Below are 25,424 nucleotides of genomic sequence, written 5' to 3'. Positions count from 1 at the left end.
TAACAATAGAAATAAGAAAGCATTACAATCTTATAAATATCCATCATATTTACTGATTTTGAAAAAGCATTCGATAGGGCAAAAAGAAATATTTTATTTAACATATCACGAGAAAGATAAATACCAAATCACATTCAAAAAGATATTATATGCATACACTGCTTGGAAAGAAGTTAGCGGACACCATGGTTTGAGGAACAAACAGTCATGTCACCCACGTTAATAAGATGTGAGACCTCCTTTCACTGTGATGACTGCAGCAATCCTACGGAACATACTTTCCAGAAGCGTACGATAGCAGTCAGTGGGAGTTTTGGACCATTCTTCCTGTAGGCATGTAATGAGAGACGTCCCTTAACCTCACCCGACGCTCCAGTTCATCCCACAGATGTACAATAGGGTTGAGATCAGTGTACTGTGGAGGTCAGTGAAATCTAGCAATGTTCATGTCCACAAAGCACGCAGTTACAGCAGCAGCCTTATGACACAGTGTTGGCTTGCTGAAAGAGACAATGGTCAGTTCCGTAGAAACGCCACAAAGTAGGAAGCACTGTCCAGAATATTCGGATACCTCTCGAAGTTCAATGCTTGTGGCATCATAAACAGAGGTCCGAGGGCAAACCAGGAAAAACAGGACCATACTATCACACCACCACCTTCGAATTTTATAGAGTTAAGCGCTCTGTAAGAGACGTTCACCGAACAGCAGCCACACTTACGCCAGTCCATCTGCTCGGGAGAGGTGTAGCGTGATTCATCACTCCATAACGCAGCTTTCAAAACATCCACGTTCCACTGTACACTACTGAAAACGATACTGCATGTTGGTTCGTGCAATTTGAAGCTAGTATACTGTGGTCTTATCATGGAAACCCATTTTGTAAGCCTCTGTTCTGAATGTTTTTGTGCAGATTCTTGTTTCAGTCGATACCTGAAACTCCGCATTCAACGTGTCGACGTTACCCTTTATCCTTCGGTCACGTTCGGTGAATGGGGTGGGCCGTCTACTGCGGGTAGCACTTGCAGCTGACTCATTGCGCTTCCATCTCAGTGTGGTGTCACTGATTGTTGACCTGGGATGGCCCAATTTGCCGAACAGATATGCCTGCAACATTAAATCCTATCACAATGCCGCTTTTAAACTTCTTCAGTTCGCCTTCTCGCAGCCATTTCACCGAACACAGTTGCACTGACTTGGGAGCATCATATTTCTCCAATTTATACCGGCTACAAACACGTGACTCGTTACATCGCACGATGCATCTTATCCATGGGGTTGTCTATTGATTTCTTTCCAAGCAGTGTATATGAGAATAATGAAATATACGATTGAACTCTGTACTATCATCTTGGAGAGAAAAATAAACCAAGGAGTTAAACATGGATAGCATCCTGTCTGCTACTCTGTTTAATAATATTTAAATGGAATAATAATAAAATGGAATGGGAAAAAAATATCACAATAATAAACTATCCTCCAATGTGAATTTAATCACATCACGTGTTCCTGATGACCAGGTGATAATTACAAATCCTGAAGACAATCTTCGAAAAGTTATTCTAAACCTAAAAGAAACAGCCAAAGATTTTGGAATGAATATCTCATCGGTAAAAATCAAAAATAAAAAATAAAAATAAAAAGCAATGCCATTTAAAGGCCAAAATCCAACTAGAAATAAAATAATAAATTCTTTTACTTATTTAGGAAGCATATTTCGTGTTTAAGATGAAAAGGATACAAATATGAAAATTAGAAAATAGCTAAAAATAGCAAGTGTAATAAAATCTGAGCTTAAACCCAATGTGGTACAAAGAAAGAGTCGATTAAAAGTTTATACTGTAATACACTAGTTTACCAATGCTACTATATGGAAGTGAAATTTGGATAATAAAATAAAAACGATAAGCAACGATTAATGGAAGCTGAAGTGAAATTTACGAAACAATAAAATATACTCTATTTGATCATAAAAGGACTGAAGAAATAATGACCGAATTAAATCAAAAACCAGTAATACAGAAAATAAAGAATCGTCGAGAGAATTAGAGCACTTCAATATAAAGAATCAGGAAAAAGAAGGCCAGGTCGTCCATTGAAGAGATTTGCCTATGGCTTCTGAGGAAGAAACAGGCCATAATAGGCCTAAATCATTGAGCCAATAAATGAATACCTCAAGAAATGCCAATTACCTCAGCATATGGAAAAGGGACCCAGCGCAAAGTATAGTTGCAACAAGCCACGCAATTTGCTTTAAATATAATTAAATCCATAATTATATACATTTTTGTTGAATTCTCAGAATATTTAGATCACTTCTCTAAAAACTGGAAAAAAATAATAATGTTAATAATTATTCTAGAAGCTGCTATTTCACACACCCGGACACTTTTCAAAGCAAATGGTTATATTATTCAATAGAGCAAAATTGCTTAATCCATTTTAATCCATTTCATACAAGCGATGGTTTTTGAAAAGGACAGCCCAATAATTATGTAACTCTATCTCAGATTTTTTAGATCTTACTTCTTTTGTCCCAAACTGGCACACAAAATAAAAAATAAACTCCTCTCAAATTTTCATAACGAATACGCATAACACAGACTCCTCCTTCTCTAAACCATGTTTCATAACAAGTGAGTAGTATTTAATATTATTCTAATATTAAATACGATATCATAATATCAAATGAAACGTAAAAGAGTGTTTAGGGAATGTTTCAGCACTATTAACACTTTCATTGCCAAGCTGAAAATTGGAATTTCGTGTGGTGGCCAATTTTTTTTTATTTAGTTAGCTACGTCCACGCGATAACGCGTGATCGGCCGTTTGGTGAGAGCTCGCATCGCGTGATATCGTTCATTGCCAAGCTGAAAATTGGAATTTCGTGTGGTGGCCAACTTTTTTTTTATTTTTTATTTAGTTAACGACGCCCACGCGATAACGCGTGATCGGCCGTTTGATGAGCGCTCGCATCGCGCGATATCGCGTGTTTGGCAATGAACATGTTAACGAAGGTGTAATATTGCGATGAGTTGGACGCTCTCATTTTCAAATATTTTGAGTTCGTGTCAGACATATCCCAAACATATTACTTGAAATTGGGGAACAAAAAAAGCACCGAAATAAGTAAGTTTTGTACCCAATGGCTACTATTGATATATTATCCTATTGATAATATATCAGTAATTTATTTATTTAGTAATTTAAGTTATGAAATAAAATAGATATAACATTGTATGGTACTTGATAATAATCATTTAATATCCTTAATGCGACAGTTTGTCGCATTCAAGATATTAAATTTAGATCAATGAACAATAAAGAGAGTGTCACCTAGTAAGGCACATTTATTTTTTAAAGAAAACCTGATGATCCATTTAGACTACGATGTTTACTGCTCTCCTGTAGGTTTCCGTGCTCATAGATTCCATTTGTTCTTTCTTTTAGAGATTTTTTTAAGTACGAGAAAAGACGTTTTCTGTTACGTAACATATTCTCAGGCCCCCTGCTCAGGAACTCTCACAAAAACCACAACTTCCCCAAGGGTGTTTAAGTAATTTATGGACGAGCCCTATAAGCTAAAGAACATAGATAAACTGACCTATATCAGTTTATCTATAAAAGTGACAGGGATGTTTCACTTTCTCTCTCTCTAAGAGATCCGCTATTTCCCTCGGGTAATATAAAAACTGCTACGAGAGCACGTAACAGTACACGTATGGAAACTAAATGATAGAACTTTTAATTTTTTATTATCTGCCTTCATCCAGAAGATGTACATTCAGTTAAAATGGCAATGATACAGTCTTACTTTAGTTTACACGCACACGCACACACACACACGCGCACACACACACACACACACACACACACACACACACACACACACACTATTATATATATATACATAATCCTATTTCCCAAGTAAGCAAACAGACAAGTAAGTCAAGTTTGCGCCTGCACGTAGTGCCAGTCTGAGGCAACTCGTGGTAAAGGTGGAGTAAGTTCCGAACACTTTCCTTAGAATTTTCCCCTAATGGTCGAAACCCAGACCGGTTTCGACCTTTATTGAGGTCTCGTTAGTGGAAGCCAAACCTAAAAATGCCAAGGTTGAAGTAATACAGAACTTATGAATTTTACCCAAATATATATATATAAACGTTTGGCTTCGTTTTCAATTACGACCGAGGCAACGAGAGCTGCCAGTATACTAGGTCTGTTAATTGCATTTAGATCAATGTCTTTGATCTAAATTTTTTTCGCCTGTTTTGTGAACGAAAAACTAATTTTCGAGAAAGAAAAGCTTTGCTAACTCCGTATTGTTGATACTAACTCACCCTTCAGCCACACACACACACACACACACACACACACACACACACACACACACACACACACACACACACACACACACACACACACACACACACACACACACACACACACACACACACACACACACACACACACACACACACACACACACACACACACACACACACACACACACACACACACACACACACACACACACACACACACACACACACACACACACACACACACACACACACACACACACACACACACACACACACACACACACACACACACACACACACACACACACACACACACACACACACACACACACACACACACACACACACACACACACACACACACACACACACACACACACACACACACACACACACACACACACACACACACACACACACACACACACACACACACACACACACACACACACACACACACACACACACACACACACACACACACACACACACACACACACACACACACACACACACACACACACACACACACACACACACACACACACACACACACACACACACACACACACACACACACACACACACACACACACACACACACACACACACACACACACACACACACACACACACACACACACACACACACACACACACACACACACACACACACACACACACACACACACACACACACACACACACACACACACACACACACACACACACACACACACACACACACACACACACACACACACACACACACACACACACACACACACACACACACACACACACACACACACACACACACACACACACACACACACACACACACACACACACACACACACACACACACACACACACACACACACACACACACACACACACACACACACACACACACACACACACACACACACACACACACACACACACACACACACACACACACACACACACACACACACACACACACACACACACACACACACACACACACACACACACACACACACACACACACACAGGGTGTTCGGGATAAATTTGACAGTTTCGTAAGGAAAAAGAAAATCTTCTTTGTATCTATTAAATTTAATGAATTGACAAAAAAACATTACAGGCAGAGTTAATTACAATACTATCAACAAGATTTACTCAAAATAACCACCATTAGCATCGATCACAGCTTCAATTCTGCTTCGGAACCTCGAACAAGCTGATGCTACAGTCTCCCTGGGAAGGGCCGCAAAAACTGTTTTAATTTTATCCATTAACTGGGCTTTTGTATTACTGGAAGTGCGATTGGTGTCTTTTTCAACTGCGCCCCATACAAAATAATCCATGGGGTTAAGGTCTGGGGAGTTTGGAGGCCAAACATTTGGACTGGTGAAGTCGTAGAAATTTTCAGACAACCATTTTTGACTTTTCCCAGAGGTGTGGCAAGGGGCCGAATCCTGCTGCCATACATACGGCCTACCATTGGCTACCCTTGTTATCCAGGGCTTGACTACAGTTAGCAACTCCACGAACAAAGCCCGAATTCCAATGCCAGGGTTCTTCAACACCTGTTCCTGCAGATTTGCGAGGAATTCTGCTGTACGAACGCAATCAGATCGTCTGCTAGGGATCTTTCTTCTTGCTACATCCTCGTAGTCACCATTGCAAGTCTCTAGTTCATGCCTGATTGTTTTTACTGTATTCAGGGAGTATTGGGCAGCAGTCGTAATATCCTTATTTTGATGGCGGGCACGAATCATCATGATACAAGTTATTCTCTTCCATGATTCAGGTGGGTTCCAGCTATCCATCCTTTCTGACATCTTGTATATGAATGAAGAAGGGTCCAAACTTTTAAATGAAGAGAAGTGTGTGTTAATACATGTAACTTACGGAAAAATATAATTAATTATAAATATGTCAAATTTATCCCGAACACCCTGTATATATATATATATATATATATATATTGTTGAAATTAGGATTTACTCGTGATGTATACATTTATAAAAATAAATTTAACTGACTAGAACCCGAGAAAGTATAACAAAAACCTTTAATACATCACAACTAGTTTCATCGGTGCTCCGACTTCTTCAGGTGAGAAATAAAAACATAAGATATAAAATAACACGGTAAAAAATGAACTTTACAGCTTAATAAAAAGCAGAATAATAACAGTCATATTTGAATAGGTGACCGCGTGCCACCGTTGTCATGAGTAGAATGTGTGCGACAGCTAATTTTTGAACGCCAGTACTGGATTACTGCGCTATGGGAATCGGGTAAATTGTAGCTAAGATTATTGTTTAAATGTGAAGGGTCCAGAACTATTTCTTTTGATTCGATAATTCTTCTTTCGAATTCATCCTTTCAAATATATAAATTAGTAGTGCGTTCCCAATCAACTTGATGTGGCTGTTCTTCAAGGTTAGAGTTTGCCGAGAAAAGGACATGACTGGGAAGGGCGCTCGCTCGTGCTCTACTGTAGGAGATGTCACGTCTATGTTCCTCAAGACGAAGTGAAACAGATTTGTCTGTCTGGCCAAAATAAGGTCTACCACAGTTGCACAAAACTTTATAAACACCAGGAAAATGCAGATGGTTGTGTTTTGGTTTTGGTCGACTCAGAAATAGTTCTGGACCCTTCACATTTAAACAATAATCTTAGCTACAATTTACCCGATTCCCATAGCGCAGTAATCCAGTACTGGCGCTCAAAAATTAGCTGTCGCACACATTCTACTCATGCCAACGGTTGCACGCGGTCACCTATTCAAATATGACTGTTATTATTCTGCTTTTTATTAAGCTGTAAAGTTCATTTTTTACCGTGTTATTTTATATCTTATGTTTTTATTTCTCACCTGAAGAAGTCGGAGCACCGATGAAACTAGTTGTGATGTATTAAAGGTTTTTGTTATACTTTCTCGGGTTCTAGTCAGTTAAATTTATTTTTATAAATATATATATATATATATATAATTATATATATATATATATAATTATATATATATATATATATATATATATATATATATATATATATATATATATATATATATATATATATATATATATATATATATATATATATTAATGAGCATTTACTCGGCTACTTTGATACATTTAGAAAGATATTTAATCACTAAAAAACCGAGAATAAATTAAAAGCTTTAATGATACAACTAGTTTCGGCTTTTTTAACCTTCATCAGGTATCTTTTTTAGGAAGAGGAAACAATAATAAAAACTGAAGATACTAAAAAACTGAGAAGCACAGATAAATTGCATTACATAATTAAAATAAAAAACGTTGTATTAACATCCAGGTTGTTCTATTTTACGTGCCATTGTTTGTAGTATGCGTGGTAGCAGACTCTCGAGAACGCCAGTATTGAACAACAGCAGTATGGCTTTCAGGGATGTTATAGCTTAAATTGTTGTTTAAATGTTCAGGATTAAGGACGATCTCCCTGGATTCCACTATCTTTCTTTCAAATTCATCATGGCAGCGGAAAATGTTTTCAGATCTATCCCAGGAAACTGAGTGACCTTGAAAATCATCATGAGGATTGTCAGAGAAGAGAACATGGCTGGATAAGGCATGTGATCTTTTATAGGAGATGTCTCTCTTATGTTCTTCCATACGAAGTTCAATAGACTTATTAGTCTGACCGTAATAAGGAATTACAGTCACACCATAGTTTATATACGCCAGGATGTTTTAGATTGTGATGGCTTATCAGAGATCGGACTTTTGGAAGTGTAGTGAATAACGTCCTGATGTACTTCTTAAGGACTTTAGCCAATTTTTGGGAGACCGAACTGATGTATGGGATTGAGATGCTACTTTTAAAATTGGTAGTTTCCGTTTTGCGGTGCCTAGGAGGATCTATAAGAAATTTTTTAATGGTTTTTTATAATATCCATTTTGTTCAAAGATATGTGAAAGGTGATTAATTTCTTTTTGAAACTCATCTGGATCGTTTAAAAGAGAGCGAGCTCTGTGTCTCAAGGTGGAAATAGTATCGAGTTTTTGTGGTGGAAAATGATGAGAAAGACTGTGAAGATATCTATTAGTATGCGTTGGTTTTCTATACATAGAGATTCTAAAGTTTCCAGAGCAGCATGAGAGTTTTATATCCAGGAATGGAAGGGAGTTTTCATGTTCTAGTTCGGCTGTGAATTTTATATTTGGATGCTGGTTATTGAGATGATGAAGAAAAATCCACGAGAGAGTTTTTGCCGTGACTCCATATAATTAAAACGTCATCTACATAACGCTTTCAAACTTTTGGTTTAAACGAAGAGGACGATATAGCTCTGGTTTCAAAGTCTTCAAGGTAAAATAGGGAATAGGGAATAAAGGGTTCCCAATCGCCAATCCCTGGTTCTGTTTGTAGATGGTGTCTTGATATCGGAAGTAGCCAGATTGAACGCAATGCATTAATAAAGCAAACATTTTTTTGGATAATTTATCTTTTAGTAATATTAATACTTCTTCAGTTGGTACATTTGTGAATAATGAAATAATATCTAAACTGGCTATAATACCATTCTCGTTGATGGATATATATTTTACATATGATACAAAGTCTATGGGGTTGTTGATGAACGATGAAGACTTATTAGAGAAAGACTTGAGGTATTTTGCAAGATAGTTTGTAGGTTGGAGAGTCAATAAATACGTGGTATAAGTGGATATAGGGAGCGTAGAGAAATATTGCGAGGAAGTTGACTAGTATTCTGTAGTAAATTGTTAGTACGGTTTTGTAGTTCACGTGTTGAGAAATTTCTTATAGATCCTCCTAGGCACCGCAATACAGAAACTACCAATTTTAAAGGTAGCGTCTCAATCTCATACATCAGTTCGATCTCCCAAAAACTGGCTAAAGTCCTTAAGAAGTACAACATCAGGACGTTATTCACTACACTTCCAAAAATCAGATCTCTTATAAGCCATCCTAAGGCTAAGCATCACAATCTAAAATATCCTGGAGTATATATACTATGGTGTGACTGTAATTCCTTATTACGGTCAGACTAATAAGTCTATTGAGCTTCGTATGGAAGAACATAAGAGAGAGACATCTCCTATAAAAGATCACATGCCTTATCCAGCCATGTTCTCTTCTCTAACAATCCTCATGATGATTTTCAAGGTCACTCAGTTTCCTGGGATAGATCTGAAAACATTTTCCGCTGCCATGATGAATTTGAAAGAAAGATAGTGGAATCCAGGGAGATCGTCCTTAATCCTGAACATTTAAACAACACTTTAAGCTATAACATCCCTGATAGCCATACTGCTGTTGTTCAATACTGGCGTTCTCGAGAGTCTGCTACCACGTATACTACAAACAATGGCACGTAAAATATAACAACTTGAATGTTAATACAACGTTTTTTTATTTTAATTATGTAATTCAATTTATCTGTACTTCTCAGTTTTTTTAGTATCTTCAGTTTTTATTATTGTTTCCTCTTCCTAAAAAGATATATATATATATATATATATATATATATATATATATGTGGCGATTAGTTTTTACTCGGTTGTTATACATTTCAAAAAATAGATTTAATGACTCCAAGACCGAGATAACATATAAAGATTTTAATGAAATCATTAAAATCTTTATATGTTATCTCGGTCTTGGAGTCATTAAATCTATTTTTTGAAATATATATATATATATATATATATATACAGGGTGTTCGGGATAAATTTGACATATTTATAATTAATTATATTTTTCCGTAAGTTACATGTATTAACACACACTTCTCTTCATTTAAAAGTTTGGACCCTTCTTCATTCATATACAAGATGTCAGAAAGGATGGATAGCTGGAACCCACCTGAATCATGGAAGAGAATAACTTGTATCATGATGATTCGTGCCCGCCATCAAAATAAGGATATTACGACTGCTGCCCAATGCTCCCTGAATACAGTAAAAACAATCAGGCATGAACTAGAGACTTGCAATGGTGACTACGAGGATGTAGCAAGAAGAAAGATCCCTAGCAGACGATCTGATTGCGTTCGTACAGCAGAATTCCTCGCAAATCTGCAGGAACAGGTGTTGAAGAACCCTGGCATTGGAATTCGGGCTTTGTTCGTGGAGTTGCTAACTGTAGTCAAGCCCTGGATAACAAGGGTAGCCAATGGTAGGCCGTATGTATGGCAGCAGGATTCGGCCCCTTGCCACACCTCTGGGAAAAGTCAAAAATGGTTGTCTGAAAATTTCTACGACTTCACCAGTCCAAATGTTTGGCCTCCAAACTCCCCAGACCTTAACCCCATGGATTATTTTGTATGGGGCGCAGTTGAAAAAGACACCAATCGCACTTCCAGTAATACAAAAGCCCAGTTAATGGATAAAATTAAAACAGTTTTTGCGGCCCTTCCCAGGGAGACTGTAGCATCAGCTTGTTCGAGGTTCCGAAGCAGAATTGAAGCTGTGATCGATGCTAATGGTGGTTATTTTGAGTAAATCTTGTTGATAGTATTGTAATTAACTCTGCCTGTAATGTTTTTTTGTCAATTCATTAAATTTAATAGATACAAAGAAGATTTTCTTTTTCCTTACGAAACTGTCAAATTTATCCCGAACACCCTGTATATATATATATATATATAAAGTCCTTATTTAAAGTTTCCTCGCCACAGGATTTGACTTGCATCTTTCCAACCAAAGGATTCTGAAAGTCCAAAAGCATTAGTTTCACAGTGGCTAAGCTTAAACTGTGACATCTGATGAAAACATGAAAACAAGTAAAGTATCAAATTTCAATAAAATCAGTTGTTTACCATTCGCCTCTGCTATCTGGAATTTGAATGCTCATATCGTTGCGACAGACCGGTTCGAAACTGGTTAGCCAGAGTGGAAAGCGCTGTAGACCAAGCAGCAGGCGGAATACTTTCGTATTACATGCGAGAACTGTATATATCACTAACTCTTTCTCCACCATCATCAGCCATTTTCCATCCACTGCCTGGACGTAGGCCTCAAAGTCCTCCATACAATTCTATCTTGAGCTTTTCTATGCCAGTGAATTCCAGTCATCTCTTTAATCTCATCCTCCCACCGTCTCTATGATCTTCTTGTAGCTCTCTTTCAATCTCTGGGACACCATTCAGATATCAAATTTGTTCATTTTTGAGTTACTTCTTGCAATTATCGTTTCCCTTCCACATTCTATATAGAAAGCTCAATACTTGTTATAATGTCTCTCACCTTAGTGTGAGCTCTGAACCAAGTATTGCACTTTCTATCTAAAACAATAATATCGAGTAATAATCTTTCTAGTTTCTTCTGGGTAATCCTCAACTAGTTGGTCATTTTTTTAGTCCAAGTCTACGTTCCCTTCCATACGATATCACCGGAAGTATACAACTATCGAATATTTTACTTTTAAGTCAGATTGGTATGTTTCCTTTAGTGCTTCACAGTGTTTTCCAAGCAAGTTGAATTCTACGTGTAATTTATTCTTCATAGTCTCCCTCTGCTGTGATTTTTTGTCCTCGGTAAACACAGGAGGTCTATATCAATTTCCTGACGTTCCATTTGTATTAGCGTTTTTGGTGATGTATTTATTATACGTTTTTGTTTTGTCTTGCTTTATATTTAATCATTTCTTTTTACTTTTTGCATTCAATTCACTGAAAATTTGTTGAAGTTCTTCTGCCAAGTTTCCTAACAGAACAATGTCATCAGCGAATCGCAGGTGATTTAGTTCTTCCCCATTTACCATAATTCTTCCAATCTAGGTTTTTAAAAATTTCTTCTAGAGCTGCTGTAAATAATTCTTTCTTAGATCTCTATAAATACTCGTTTATACACCATTATCCTGAAATGCAATCCACATATTCTCAAACTTAACACGAAAAAAAAATCCTAATATATAAATTAATAAATTGTTCTGATTTTTTTCTTCATTAACTTTCTATTTACTTCTTCACAGGGGACCAACTGAAGAAACATGGAACATAAATCTTATATCTAAAATACGACTGATCCCTGAACTACTAACTTACAGCCTTTAAATTAAATTGCCTTTCTCCTAATAAATTGAAATGAAAAAGTAAACAAACGTGTTTATCGTCTTCCATATTTTCTTCTTTTGGTCTACGGAATAGATTTTGCAGCAGACATATAGAAAATCTAATTATGTTTCGTGTATCGCTGAGACATCTGGATATTCTCGTGTAAACCAATTACTTTTTTATGAACTAGGTATTTTGATGTACGTGAGTGTCAATTATAAAGCGAAAATAGTATTCATAATATTTTTTTACCCAAATTACTTTCCACATTTTCTAAAACTAATTTCTATACAATTCGATTATGTATTAATATTTTAACAAGAATGTGTGGAGAGGTCTCTTTATTTGCATATATTAAGTTCAGTTGCATTGCTCTGACATCACAAGATTACAATTACATCCTGCGATAATTCTTTTTTTTTTCTTGTAAATGCATCTCAGAGTAACAAGCACACAGGTCAATCTACGTGTTTGTTAGAGGAACTCAGGAAAGAAACCAAATTATGATTTCCGTAAAGAAAAGAAATTTAAGTTTCAAGTTTGGGTCTCATCTAGGACGTAATAAACTTTTTAATGGTCAGATGAAAGCGAATTAGTCACTTTCAGAAGGAAGATGATAGGATTCCCCATTATGAAAATTTGAATTTTTTCCTCCAACAACAATAAAAAGTAGATAATTATGCAGTTTGAGAGATAATGCATGTAGTTCATGGTTTGTTTTGTCGTAATAATAAATAATTACAACCCGGGTTAGAATTCATCTAGGACGAGGGAATATTTATCAGGTCTGTTCAACTGAAAGTGATTTTAAGTAGTTTCATATAGTGATAGGCAGATATAATTTACACTCGTCTCATGAACTTTGATGTCTCGACATATTCCTAGACAACAATCACCTATAAATTATGCTTCCCAACTACAGAAAACGAATCATAAAAGTTAGGAAAAATATTTACTTCAAATTAATTAATTAATTAATTAAATCACTAAGGTAAACGATTAGTAAAATCGCAGTTTAAAGTAAACTGTTTTGATATTTAAGGAAATGCAATAATGCATTTTATATTTTACATAAATTTACTTTTCATAAGTATCTGATTTGTTTTTCAAATGTTTGCTTTACTCGAAGTTCAACGAAAGCATCTAGTACTATTTTTGCTTTCTTCCAGTTAATTTGTTTTTAGGAGAGTTCTAATGGGCAATAATAATTACCACTTGAATATTGCGATAGCGTACATTTTCCAAGTTTTGCTTTTTATCCATTAACTAGTCAATTGAACCGCGTAACGCTTAGGAAAAATCAGGTGATCATCAAAAGTCGTTTTGTGCTTTTATTGCATCTTTTTTTTTCATATATGCTGTCATGTGCACTTACCGCAATGACAGATGTTAAATTGCATGAGAATAATTTTAAAGTATTGTAAGTGCAAATTTCTGCCACGGCGATTAGGCCGCGATATAATTTAAGTCATGCAAGTCGGTGGAATTTTATCTGACAAAAACCATCACCATATCAGGCGAGTGGATGTTGCAGCATGACAAGGCTATAACATATGGGTCACTGCTTCCATTAGGGCCCCCCCATCACCAAATAGAATAACATTTCCAACACCCTCCATACTTCCCACATCAGATCTTTTCCCTGCAATTTCCTCTTCCCTAAAATAAAGCCTCACCTAAAGTCCTACTATTCACGTCAAAAGAAGGGATTAAAATTACAGCGACAGGGTGTCATTTGGGAAGTTGCAATGGGTTCCAAAATTCCTCTAAGTTCAGCTGTGCATTGAGATACACAATGTTACTGAAATTCCGTCTATTTTTGTAACATCCTCTGCCACCTGGGATACGCAAGCAGAATGTATTCTTGCAAACGTGGAAGTGTGAACGTCTTAGCATAAACATTTATTATAAACTTAGTATAAACGTCTTAGCATATTACATTTATCAGATTTTCGAAGGGTGATATAGTACTTAACAACGGCAAGTCTTAGTATAAAATGCAACAATACTTAACATATGTAATTTACATTTCTAAACCAGTGAAATAAAAAATTCTTTTCAAATGCTCAAAGGTGCAAGAGTATTCATGGACCTATTGTTATTCATTACTCCGTTTCACTTGGACGTAAAATCATCCACAAAACCAGTCAATTTTATGGCAGGTCAGTTTTTTGGTCTCTAAACATTGTAAGCTTTGATCGGCGTTACATATTTCACATAATTAGAAATAAATAATGAAATGAGTGGCATACCATCTAATAAAAATTATCTAAAATGAGAAATCATTTGAATCATCTCATCACTTTAATAAATGAGATCATTCAAAATGTATATACAGTACTGTTAACGAAAAAATAAGTAGTAACTCTCATTTTTGGATGCAGTTGCGCATGTGTAAATAGAGCACACTTTATATCATACTGTTTAATCCCACAAAACTTGAATACCCAAGTACGGTCAATCTCTCTCTCTCTCTCTCTCTCTCTCTCTCTCTCTTTCTGATAAGAGGAAAATATTACGATCCGGCTATCTGCCATCTGTTCAGCAGTTTCAAAGATGACTATGTAGTCCCTTTGAGAAGAGCAGTGTTTTATTATTAGTAAGACAATCCCACCAAGAAAGGTTGAGGAAGGGACTGTCACAAATACCTAAGAGCATTTAGTAGAGTTAGAAAATCCAGAAAACTTAAACCAAACATGGTTCTTTCCTCGAGCCACTTCAGTCTTCTAATGAGCGATGTCTTGCACCGAACGATGGAAATAATCTACTACGTAAGACTTGTTTATATCTAAAGTTTGCTGAGTTTGAGCAGTAATATCCAACCATCCTAGTGTTGAACATTTTCTAATAGTTTCTTCTTTTCTTTCTTATATCAACCAGCATTAAATTCACTTCATTTCCTGTCGTTTTATTTCTGATTCAAAGTGCATTTTTCCAGAAGAATCCTTCCAAGGTGTGTTACTTTCACGATGAAGAGCTTTTGTTGTCAACATATCAAAACAGAATTCCTTATTTCGAGTTGCTCATCATTTTTGAATATCATATATCGCTGAGGGCCTCCACCAGTATGTTTATCTAGCGTACGCACCTAAGATATTTTTATATATATTGCGTCTGAATAAAACTTGTCGAGATCGCTAAATTTTAAACAAGGACTGTAAAATTTATTTTGCTCTCACGCGTACGTGCCACTGTTGCTATATTTATTTTCAACATCAATTTCGGATCTTCGAGAAGTTTTGCTGTTCCTTGTTTGTTTGTTTTTTTTTTCTTAACACGTTTCCATCACTAGATCGCGTAAAATGACGTCACTCCTCTCCTAGATAAAAGAAAACTTCATTACCCTTTCGCTCCACGCAACACATGGAGGTAACACTGCTCTTCGAAACAGGATTTAGGTTTTGCTGTTTTCGAAACTCGCTTTTCCTCAGAGATGTTCATAACAGTCTCCGAGGTGTATGAGAACATGACGGGAAAGAATATTACCTGCAAAATGGTTGATCATCTTATCACTCCGTGAATCGGTTTCGAAGGAACTTGTTTGTTGTTTACTTCGATGCCTTTTTTTTCCCTTTATTTCTATGGAATAGATTTTACGGTCGACGTAAAGAAATAAGATATTCAGAAATGTAATTATGTTTCTCACACTTTTCTTATTCAAGATATTGCAAATGTCGGAGATTCAAATACGTCCTGGACTAAATCTTTCAATATATTTCTGAAAACTTATTTATTTATTTACTGTCTACCGCTTTCTCTCTCTCTCTCTCTCTCTCTTGGTCTGTGCGTATTATATATATATATATATATATATATATTACGAAAACCTTTGGAAAAAGTAAGTGATTTGAGGCTGGTGTATTTTAGCATCTGTGTATTGGTTTTGTGAATGTTTATATATTTTATATTAATACAAAACTTAAAAGCTGGAAGTTCTGTTGTTTCGAAAGAAATCAAGCTCCGAAAGTGCATGCAGTTACTTTCCTTGGTTTAAATTGTATAATATTTAAATCACAAAAAATATATCGGTTTATTCCACCACTGACTTCACAGTGGTTTCCATCGCAAACGATCATATGCTTGACCGACTCAAAAGCGTAGGAATGGCTAGCTGTTGTCAAAATTCCAACCAATATATTTCTGGTTGGAACTTTAAACTTTAAAGAGCAGTCCTCACTAAACATCCAAAAATCTGACATGCAAGATATTATATGTTAGATTTTGTGGATGTTAGCCGGGACTTCTTCACCTCTTAGGCTCAATTGCCGGTCAATGACCGTAATTTAGCTTCATATAAACCTAATTAAATCTGACAGGGTGGGCTATGGGTGGTTTGGTTAGGATTAGGCCAAAGACTAAGACTATGAGACCAATGCACCAATGTCTGAAAACTGTGTGTGTGTGTGTTCTATACTGGTCTGCCTGTTTTTTGCTGTAATCTGTTATAGGATAAAAAAATTATTCCTCCTGAAGATCGGCTAATTCACCTTCAAATAAAAAGCCTTTAGAAAGACATTTTTGAGTCCTAGACGGAATTCAGATCCAGTCTGCTAATTAATAAGCATCATAGTTACCGACTAGGCAATAGAGACAGTTAATACTACCTTGCATATTCTCCTACGTCTGCTAATTGTTGTGGTCTCATACCTGTTGTCTAGTTTGTGGAAAATTCGACAACTTCCGTATGAGAACAGCTAACCCACCTTCAGATGAAATGACCTTTTAAAAAGCTTCTGATATCCAAACCAAGATTTAAACTGAAGCCTTTCCAACAAAAGGCATTATCGTTACCCAATGAGCGACGGAGGCTCTTAGGGTAGCTGGAAAATGGAATATTTTCCAGCTACCATTTTATTTATAAGATAACATCTTATTCTGTTACATTATCAGTCTCGTTAATCCATATGGTGATGGTATACAGACTCAACTGCTGCTGCAGATTGATTTTTTAATCCCAGAAATGAATTACATGATGATATAAATATGATTGTTATAATCTTCCTGCCAGCACTTTGTGTGGGCCATTTGAGAATTCTCGATTTCATCAAACCTTCATCGGGTCGAAATAGTTTAAGTACACTATTACAACCAAGTTAGCAAAACCTTCGAGGAATATAAGATCCGAACCACATTTATACCTCCAACCAAACTTCGATATTTGCTTCCTTTGGTAAAACCAAAACACGTGTTTGGTGTGATTACAATGTCCCTTGTTACAGGCAAACAGAAAAATCGATAGAACCTCGTATGGAAGATCATGTTAGAGATATCACTAACCAATTCTGCTGATGACGACGACAACCAATCCACACATTCAGTGAAATGGTATAGATCGGAGATATAGATGCGGTGATGAACTTCAGAGAAAAATATTGGCATTCCATAAATTGTTCTCTATCCTGTGCACCTTAAAGTAAATCTCAGCTACAATCTACCAGATTGTTACTATTCTGTTATTCAACTATGGCGAACACGAGACCCATGATGCTCACGTGCTTTAACAATATAGTGTTAGATCCGGAATTATTTCAAATAACAACAATCAGTTTTTAGTATAATGACAGTTATATTCATGTAATAATGCCAACCATGTTTCTCTGATTTTTACCCATTCTAAGTTTATGCACCAGAAATCTTCTAGGAAGACGAAGCTAGTCGTGCTTCTTAAAGAAATTTAATTTAAATAGAATATTATACTTTTTTTTGTTCTCCCTGGGCTTAGTCATGATAAATACTTCCAAGTGTGTGTGTGTGCGTGTGTGCATGCGTGCTAATCACCTGAAAATTCCTTTCACGTAACTTTAAATAGATAGTTACTGGGAAATTTTGAATTAACCACATAAAATGGCTTTTTTTTATTTTTTTATTTTAACATTTGGTATACTGCTGTTGGAGCCCTGCCAAAATAATGCTTGCAAGCTGAAAGAAAAACAAATTAAGAGGCAAGCTCTGAAATATCCGGAAATCCTCCCGAGGGATGATTCTTAAACCCCATCCAGGGAAATGCAGACAGCGTACGAAGTGAGTAAAGTAGTTTTCTAGTTTCGTGCAACAGCTCAATCTCTTCCTTCTCCTTTAAAGAGGATGCTAGAAGACGTCATGCTGCAAATTCCTCGATAGCGATGGAGACACGTTAGTTCAATACACACTCTCACCAGGGGTTCTGGTACGACAAAGCTGGGGGGTGTAGAGCAAACGTGATTGCCCGATGTGCGAGTTGTTTCTCTCTCTCTCTCTAAACAGATATTGCTCAAGTTTTGAAGTTATAGGTCTTTCGTTTAATTTGTACGACTGCGCACAACTTTGTATTATATTGTATTTCATTTATTTTGTTCATTTTAAATTGCTTTCCTTCCTTGCATGAATATGAGCTCGACCAAACAGACATTTGTTTGTTCGAGCTCTTATATAGATTTGCACTGAGAAAAGACTGTTGGTTATCTGGACCCAAGTTTTGAGCTTTTCAATTATTAGTTTATCTAACAACTTCGTCGCTAAATCTGCGTGTTATATTGTACACTTATATCACGACATCTAATCGCATAGAAATATTTTCTTCTCTTTTTTTTTCAAGCTTTTTAATCTGGAAATAATAAACGTATTTAAAATTTGAAAATTATAGAAAAATTACTTGTCGTTCCCGCATAAAAATACTAGCAAAGAAAATATCCTACTGCGGATCAGTATTTCTAAGAAAATTTTACACCGAAAACCCAAAACTTTGCCATTCAATACAAATAAAACAGTGGTAAGGAATTGTAATAACATAATAAAAAAAAAAAAAACCGCTGTCTCTTTGAGTCAGGTCGCGTGGAACACAAGTAACTAAGACACTACAGACTAACATTAGTCGACCGTTTGTAAGCAATACTTTATTTTTCCACCAACAGAAAAAATTGACTATAGGATTAACTTTTCCTCTAGTCTGTTTGCCAGTAACGTAAAAGAAAAAAAAAATAACAATAACAGTGTTGTTTAGAGCCGAGCTCAAAATATTGACTGTACTTTCATGAGAAGAACTGACTACATCTTTCACACGAGGCATCGTCCTTAAGGGCTTTCATCTCATATCATGTGTGGGCGTAACTGTCAAGAAGCAAATCACTCTTTTGCACGCACACAACACACAAACACACACGTTCGTCTATAGATAAAAAATATACACAAATCCCTACTTGTTGCTTCATTTAAAAAAAAAAGTTTGCAAACATTTTTCATGAAGGTGGAAAAGAATTTGGCAGACAGCTATCTTCCAATATCGATAGCTTCACAATTTGGATATGGCAATGATATTTAAAAATCATATGAGAAAAACGTTATGCATTAATATGGTAGCATACAAAGAAAAATAACTTCTACCCATTCAAATTATTATAAAAATAGTCTGATATCATTTAGCAAGTGTTGGATTATCCATAAGAACAAAATAAGATATTAAGCGAGAGGAACATTTGATAAAAAGGAGGGAAAGAACTAATTGATATATATATATATATTATTAGCTCCATCCAAACCCTACAACAGTTGCATTAAGAGTGTGATATACAAATTGGAATGCGTCTTCGGCATTTATCAGAGATCTAAAGAGCATCTTAGGGCATCAGTCAAGTGGCACTAAATGCCCGCTACAGAGTCCACTCTCACAACAGGTCGATTGTTGCAATCTTTTTTCCCAGCCATTGTACACAGCGGATTCGCTCGAGTTGTGTCAGGGGTCGTCTCACTCAAAGTAATGTGTATGTTCGGCTGAGTCTGATGGGGTGTGAAAATAAAGAATGAAGTTGCGACATTTTATTTTTCTTCGCGCATTAACAATAGTTCATTTGGTTGCTGTTAACTTTAAACGCAAAATTGATTTCAAAATTTCTCTGAATTATTTTGAATTTGAATTGTTATATGCTCCTGTACTCACTAAACTTTTAGATATATACTATTTAAAAAAAAAAAAAAAATCTAAACGAAGCAACTAGAATTTATTTTTAGAATTACTGATAAATTTAATCTTCTGTAAGAAGCTTATAATATATATATATATATATATATATATATATATATATATATATATATATATATATATATATATATATATATATATATATATATTGCACTGACGTGCGAGGTATATATATTTGACGGCATTATGACGCAAGCATGAGGATACAAAAAAAAGAAAAAAAAATCATGTGATGTATGCGTTACAGAAAACTCACCAATAGGAAATCGCGTACCGATCCTCTCATACTTTGAAGTATAGCTGGTGGTTTATAATTCGATGTAGCTTGTCTGACTTCAACCAATGAATGCTCTATAGGGTCAACATAAGCACAGTTTTTTGAATCTAAAATACATGGAGAAATTTAAAAGATTCCAGTTTATGCAAAATTTCTTGATTGAAGACAGAAGATAATAATACTGTCTGAAAAACTCCTCGCATCTGTAATTGGTTCTAGAGTTACTTTTCCACTGAGTAAAATCAGAATGGAAGTAATAGAGAGGAGGATCAAAAGGTAAGAAATTTGCGGATTATATATTAGACATATGCATTTTTTTTTTTACCATGTAGGCGGGATGTATATTAAGGAACAGCCGCAAGACATCATGATAAGTGAAGTAAATACAAAATTCGTACAATTTCTTTAGCAAACAAGTTTCTGGTTATTAGTTATACAAAGAGTAACAAGAACAGCAGTATAGATCTAGTAGTAGTAGTATTTTGACTGCATATTGAAGGAGAGAGTTTATATAATTGTTTATTATCTCTTTATATACCGTAAGAAAATAGTTTCACTTTGTCTAATATGACGGTTATATTATATTATGCTGGAAACCTTTCCTTCTACTTGAGCAGTTACATCGACAAACTGTCCATAGCTCAGTTGCAAGATGTTGGCCACTATTTCAAAATGATCCATTTTGAAATACAACTTATGCTATGGATATGCGGACGGCACTTCCAATCGGTGCGTGTGTTGTTGTTGTGACAGCGATTAGGAACATACAGGACCCATTTCAAAGTGAAATTTCAATTCTTTTGAACTGGGGGGAAAAAATAAAGAAAAAAATGAAGAAAAGAGAAGAAAAAATAAGATCTAAGTATGGAAGATTTTAGCGCGCAATTTCTAACTGTAATGAATATTTGTGAATACCTTTCTAGATAATTGAATTTCATAGCTCGGTCTTGCTCGTTTGAAGTCTGAATTGACTTGAAAAAATTTCATGTTTGGTCTCTGAAGCAGAGTTTCGATTATTTAACCTTCAGCTCACTCATGGTGTGTAATGTACTATAGATTTACAATCTTTATGCGTGGGATGCGCATTAAAAAACATGAAAACAAGCATTCGTATTCCATTTATTACAATGCGTTATTATGATATGAGGTAATGAATACATTACTTCATATTATTTGTTGTTATGCCTAAATGACCGAAATAGCTCTCTTGGTGATTCCTTTCACTGCTCGTATATTCAGCTTTACTGCATTTGCATGACAACTTTACTTCAAAACAACGACCAATAATTCCACATGTCCTTCTAAATCTTTCAGAATAACATTCAGATCCCAATTAGAAACTCAAGAAACTAAATTTCCTTTTTCTTCATTCTTCCCGTCTACAACTCTTCTTTAATTATCTTCTTGGTATGCATATATTTAGCACAGTTCACATTTTTGTAAATTACATCCTACGGATATTCAAATCCAATGTTAATGCGTTTCCTCTTTACTGTTTCTTTAACATATATTAAAGAAACATTCATCTGTGGCATTATTTAAAAATAGTTCATTTCATTCCAGTCTGTTATATCGATGTGTCACTATTTTGTATTTTATGAGAGACAATTTGCATAGTGTTTTGCATATTACGGGGTTGCTCTGCTTGAAAAAACTGGGGAATTTTGGTAGTGACACTCCAAATTAAAATTTTTCTCCATTGGATAATTTGAATGAACATGAAACCAATTATGAAATAAAACATGCAACAGGTATTTCTCGCATGTGCTGTACATCTAACTATAATTTAGCTATTTTGCTAAATAATAAGTAATCAGTAAACCAGAAAGTATTTGTTGTGAAAATGTGTTTATAACAATCATTATTATTGTGCGTAATGTGAAATGCGATTAGTTTATGATATAAGTGCCTGATTGGCTGGAAAAAATTATATCATAAACCTACCAGTTATTTATATACTAGGGGAATTATGTTCTCGAATCAGTAGGCTGAGAGTTTGAATCCAACTGTGGTAAAGAGGTTAGTGATTGCCTATAGATGAAAGACAATCTTCATCGATAAGTATAAGACTACCATCATCAGAGGCCTAAAATATATGTTTACCGGTCTGACAACTGAAAAGTACAAGTTTAGCCTCTACAGCAGGGTTTTCGGATTATTTAGCCCTTGGGGAGACTGTTCAGTCGGTATCGAAGATGCCCTTTAGTTGGAACTTTGGCCATAAGGACTTTTCAACTGAAGGTGAATTAGCCAGCGTAGATCGCAAACTCAGATTAAACCAGAAAATTGGATTTTTCCTTGCGCAGAACAGGTAAAACACACAAACAAAAAAATAACACAAGCGCTTACATGCACATGATACACTGGTCTCAAAGACTTAGTTGTTGCTTCAGCTGTAATTCTAAAACAACAATCTAACCCTTAATCTATTCACGGTATTACATGTACTGCAAGTCTCCTTTTCATTTTATTTCGATAATAACCATCTTTCCATTTTTGTTCCGAACATTGTGTTCCAAGAAGTAACCTCATTCGCGCATGCAACTTGAATAGCCCTTTATTCCTTCTCAATGTTTTGTCTTCCAGAAACTGTTTTATTTTTATTTTTATTATTTCCATCCATATTCTAATTATGTTTATCCTCGTTTGGCTCAGAAAATAATATTTTACTGTAATCGAGTGAACTTTATCTTATATCAATGCAGATTTACTCGCCTATATTTTTATTTTCGATTTTATTCTTACCGTTCGCTACAGGTTTATCTTGACCACCCATCCGACGGCGGGAGAGGAAGTTCTACATATATTAGTATTCCTAAGAAAGCATAAATATAAAAGTAATTGTCTTCATATGTATTATGTGAAAGGAGGACCAGTTTTCTTTTCACAGTACAGATATTTCACAGATATTTTAAGTGAACGAATTTCGAACGCATCCTCTGTGAAGATAATTAATGGATGTAATGTAATCACATACGTGCAAATTAATTTGATTACTAAAATAAAAAAAAAGCCTAAGCATCAAAAGTTTAATTGGTCCTATTTTTAACAGCTTTATTCAACTTGCCGTTACCTCGCGGTAACCGTGACATTTATGATCATTTAACTGCTAGTGGCACAACAAACATACTTATTTTACATGCAGTACTTTTTCCATTCACTTTGAAACAAGAACCTCTCTGTGCGACTTATGCAGCGAGGGCAGTGAACTTATGACTTCTTCCTCTTAATTCAAGAAATTATATACTTGTTTTCCCAGTAATCGCTGAGTAGTACGTACACTACAGTTTGTGGAAGCAGGATATGAACTGCAGAACTGATTCACAAAAAAGCTCATACTGAATAAACATTGAATTGTAGGCATTTCCTTAGATTAAATATTTTCGTAAAAAAAAATATTGAAACAATATCATAATTATATAAACCAGCATATTTTTAAATACGTCTTTCAAAGTAGAATGCAATACTAAATGAAATCGTCACTCACGTGAAATAACTTTTTTAATGCGGCGTCTTTTTCAATCCATTCGTCTCTTACGGCGGGTAGAGTTCCCTGATTATGGATCACGGCGAATTAATGCAGCGGACACCCCACTTCTTGACTATATCCCATAAGGACAAGTATTTATGCCTATAAATTTGTGTGTTCGCGGGGCTTGTTTTGATGGAATAAAAACCTTAGTTTTTATTAAACCTTAGATGGAATAAAAACCTTTTTCATTTACAAATATAATAAATATCTTAAGTCCATCTCTCTCAATCTCTCTCTCTCTCTCACACACACACACACACACATGCGCTCAGCCTCTTGGCCATCATGAGAAAGTGGAAACCGACTGCGTAATTTAGTTTTGACTAATTTTCTAATTTTCAGCTACAGATGGTCTGATACCTAAATTTTAATAAAGATTCTAAATACCAAATTTCCTTAAACTACATTCAGCAAATTGTGAAGTTATTCATATAAATTCGAATAATTTTATCATATTTTGCATAAAATACCATTTTAATCAGAAAATTAATTACTTGAAACCAAAACCGAGTTACACAGATTTCTTCATACTAAATCTCAGGTTTTATTTAACTTTATCCAGCAAAGAAGAGTTATTATGATGTATATACCGGTAATTTCGAGATGCGTCTTGTTCCGTTGCGCTTCATATTTATATGGTCTTAGTGACGCAATCATTATAATAGTTCGACAAACTTTTGTAATGATTCCAATTACCGAATGTTAATAAAATCAGTCCAGTTAGAAAGACTTATGTACGATTGAAGGGACAAAACGTTATTGGCACTGATGTATTTTGTTAAACACACCACCTAAAAATTGATTCTAACGGTTACTAACAAGCATAACAATTACTAACACTAATATAAGATAAGCAATTGAAAGAGCAGGTAGAAAGTATAATGATAGTTTTCTTAATATGAAAACCGATATAAAAATATGTAAAAGATTTAAGGCAAACATTGGCAATACGAATATCGGCGTCTTTTTTGCTATAGAAGTTTCTGAAGCGAAATTAATCGTCGTATACTTAACAAAAACCTAAAAATGGTATATAAATTGATGTTTAATGCCGTTAAAATTAGTTGAAATTAAACTGAAATTTTATTTATTCAGCTGATCTTACGATAGTGTTTCGGAAGAATTTTTCTACGTCTTAGCGAGAATTTCTATTTCTACATTTTTTTTTTTTTTTAAATTTCACCGTCTGAAATAGAGAAACTTTTCCATTTGCTTGCAAGTGTATGAAATCATAAACATAGTTAACAAGAATAAAAACTTATTTCTTTTGCTTGT

The 25,424-nt window shown here is 35.3% G+C and overlaps 1 protein-coding gene across 2 annotated transcripts in view; it reads left to right on the top strand.

Annotated features, from left to right (window-relative positions):
• Positions 1-25,424, top strand: part of LOC150101115 (heparan sulfate glucosamine 3-O-sulfotransferase 1-like) — a 117,371-nt gene that overhangs the window by 72,981 nt on the left and 18,966 nt on the right. Inside the window, exon 1 of one of the 2 annotated variants that reach the window (XM_090401997.1) lies at positions 20,745-20,893. The exons of the other annotated variant lie outside the window; for it this stretch is intronic. The gene's annotated coding sequence lies outside the window, so the exon portion shown is untranslated. Of the gene's footprint in view, positions 1-20,744; positions 20,894-25,424 lie in introns of those variants that run through there. 2 annotated transcript variants of the gene reach the window in all.

This window comes from Typopeltis vanoorti, chromosome 12, assembly GCF_054136105.1.
Source record: "Typopeltis vanoorti isolate ZY-2024b chromosome 12, IOZ_Tvanoo_1.0, whole genome shotgun sequence".
NCBI lineage: Eukaryota > Metazoa > Arthropoda > Arachnida > Uropygi > Thelyphonidae > Typopeltis > Typopeltis vanoorti.
Note: the sequence above shows the minus strand (reverse complement) of the source record. Positions and strands in the feature narration are given on the sequence as shown.